Below are 3,230 nucleotides of genomic sequence, written 5' to 3'. Positions count from 1 at the left end.
CTCGCGACGTACGACACCGGAGCGTGGCGGCGGCCGAACTGGCTGGAGATGAGGAAGACGGCCTCCCTCCGTCGATTGCTGGCTGTGGGAGCGCTAGGGAGATGGCCTGAGGTTGCCTGAGGGTCTGGACAAGCTCGGGGGCTCCTTTTATAGGCAGTCGAGGTTGGTTCGACGGTGGCAGTGGATAGGAACGGCGAACCGCCGTTCTGTAGCCAGGGGCGTGTGGCGATGGCTGGCGGGGTCTGGCAGGGCAAGTGGATGAGCTTGAGCTGTTCCAGGGGCAGCTGGCGGGCAAGGGTGGTTGGGGCGGTGTCGGCCAGGGCAGGAGCGTGCTGCGGACGCCGGTGTGCCACCAAGGGGGCTCTGACGGCGGCGTTGTAGGGCGCCAGGGGCGACTTGGATGGTTCTGGTGAGCGGTTGAGGATGGGCGTGGCTCTGCAGGCGAGCAAAGGCCAGGGCGCGGGGTAAGCGAACGCGGCGGCTTGGTTGCGCGCGCGTGCAAAACATGTGCTCTGGGTGCGCCCAGAGCACACGCGCCATGTGCTCGATGGAATGCCAGGGTGGCCTAGAGGGCTTGGGTGACAATGCAAATTAACAGAATAAGTTGAGAGGCGGCTAGGAGATTACTGGACATGGCTGCTGGGTTAGGGGATCAAGTTCACAATGTAAACTAAATAGTATACCAAAACTGGCCATGCACACAAGGTGCTCGACAGAATGCCATGGGCATCTGGGGATCTCTTCTGGTGGCCAAAATCTCTAGATCAGAGTCTCTTTAGATGTAGGTGATGGTGGCAAGGTTAGTTTGACAAAAACAAAAACTTCCTAGTGCAAGTTTTTGAGAAAACCAAATCTGGACAGAAAATAAAAGGGCATTATTGCATGTGCTTAAAATCTTCAAATGGTTCCCAAATCCTGGACTTAAGGGTTTGGTAGGGTGTACTTCAAGCAGGACAAATCCCAAGGCAATAAGAGCAAGATAAAATATGGTTGCAGTATAAATCACCAAACTGGACCAGAATGAAGATGAGGATGGTTTGCTCAAATTTTTCAAAGAACACCAATGGGTTTTTGCATAAAGTTGAATTATACACTACTACTAACATCCCCAAATTTTGGTGGAATTTTTAAAGAAATATTTATATAGGTTGTATTGCAAAAGAGGCTCTTAGACTTATGAAAACCCATTTTTAAAGAAATAAAGCTCAGGAAAAATAATAATAAATAATTATATACATAATTCCACTGATAAAAGGAATGTTTCATGAGAAGGTATACAAATCCAACAATATTTTTGGAAAGTTTTCACTTGGGGTGAAAACTCCACAATTCAGGAGAAAAGAGTGGTTCTGAATCAAAAGAAAATCCAGAAAAAAAATAATTTACTATGGCAAAATTTTAATTAATAAATCATGGTTAAATTTTTGGGGTGTTACAAAAACCATCATAACAAGAAAATAAAATTCCTATGATCTGATCGTGGAGGAGAATATTTGAGTTATGGGTTTAGTCTTCATTTGAAACAATGCGGAATAGTTTCACAACTCACGCCACCCGGAACATCACAGTGTAATGTTGTGTCTGAATGTCATAATCGTACTTTACTAGATATGGTGCGATCTATGATGTCTCTTACTGATTTACCGCTATCATTTTGGGGTTATGCTTTAGAGACGGCTGCATTCATGTTAAATAGGGCACCATCTAAGTCCGTTGAGACGACTCCTTATGAACTGTGGTTTGGCAAGAAACCAAAGTTGTCGTTTCTTAAAGTTCGGGGCTGCGACGCTTATGTAAAAAAGCTTCAACCCGATAAGCTCTAACCCAAATCGGAGAAATGTGTCTTCATAGGATACCCAAAAGAAACAGTTGGGTACATCTTCTATCACAGATCCGAAGGCAAGACTTTTGTTGCTAAGAATGGATCCTTTCTAGAGAAGGAGTTTCTCTCGAAAGAAGTGAGTGGGAGGAAAGTAGAATTTGATGAGGTAACTGTACCTACTCCCTTATTGGAAAGTAGTTCATCACAGAGACCGGCTCCTGTGACACCTACACCAATTAGTGAGGAAGCTAATGATGATGATCATGAAACTTCAGATCGAATTACTACCGAACCTCGTAGGTCAACCAGAGTAAGATCCGCACTAGAGTGGTATGGTAATCCTGTTCTGGAGGTCATGTTACTAGACCATGACGAACCTACGAACTATGAGGAAGCGATGATGAGCCCAGATTCCGCAAAATGGTTAGAAGCCATGAAATCTGAGATGGGATCCATGTATGAGAAGAATGTGTGGACTTTGGTTGACTTGCCCGATGATCGCCAAGCCATCGAGAATAAATGGATTTTCAAGAAGAAGACAGACAATGATGGTAATGTTACTGTCTACAAAGCTCGACTTGTTGCGAAAGATTTTCGACAAGTTCAAGGAGTTGACTACGATGAGACCTTCTCACCCGTAGCGATGCTTAAGTCCGTCCGAATATTGTTAGCTATTGCCGCATTTTATGATTATGAAATTTGGCAAATGGATGTAAAGACTGCATTCCTGAATGGATTTCTGGAAGAAGAGTTGTATATGATGCAACCTGAAGGTTTTATTGATCCAAAGGGTGCTAACAAAGTGTACAAGCTCCAGCGATCCATTTATGGACTGGTGCAAGCCTCTCGGAGTTGGAATAAACGTTTTGATAGTGTGATCAAAGCATATGCACTACAAAAAATACACATCCGTGACATTTTGGGCCGAACGAAAAAAATTCTGTCATACATATGACACTTCTATGATGATAATTGTGACAAAACCCGGTATCATCATATATGTGGTGGGCTCCTACTTCTATGACAAAAAATCATGACAGAAAATGGGCTTTTCGTCCTGGGCGGGCCGGAGACGCAGGTGCATGACATTCTTTGGGCCGTCCATGATGGAAAAAACCCGTGGTAGAAGCGAGTGGGAGAAAAATTTCGGGGAGTTCCCGGTTACGGTGGGAGGTCAGGGGCCGAGCGATGCGCGTTTCTCTCGTACACGTACGCGCGTGTGTGCGAGGCATTGGCTCTAACTGAACCCGAGCGAGGCGTTGGGCTCTAACTGAACCCGAGCGATTGCACTGCAGGCTACGCGTTACTGAACCCGAGTGATTGATCGATGGCTGTTAACTGAACCCGATCGAGCGATTCCTTCGTTACTGCTGCTAACTGAAGCTGATCGATGGGATGAACAGTGAGC

The sequence above is a fragment of the Triticum dicoccoides genome, chromosome 3A, assembly GCF_002162155.2.
Source record: "Triticum dicoccoides isolate Atlit2015 ecotype Zavitan chromosome 3A, WEW_v2.0, whole genome shotgun sequence".
Classification (NCBI taxonomy): Eukaryota; Viridiplantae; Streptophyta; class Magnoliopsida; order Poales; family Poaceae; genus Triticum; species Triticum dicoccoides.
This window is presented reverse-complemented; position numbering follows the sequence as displayed.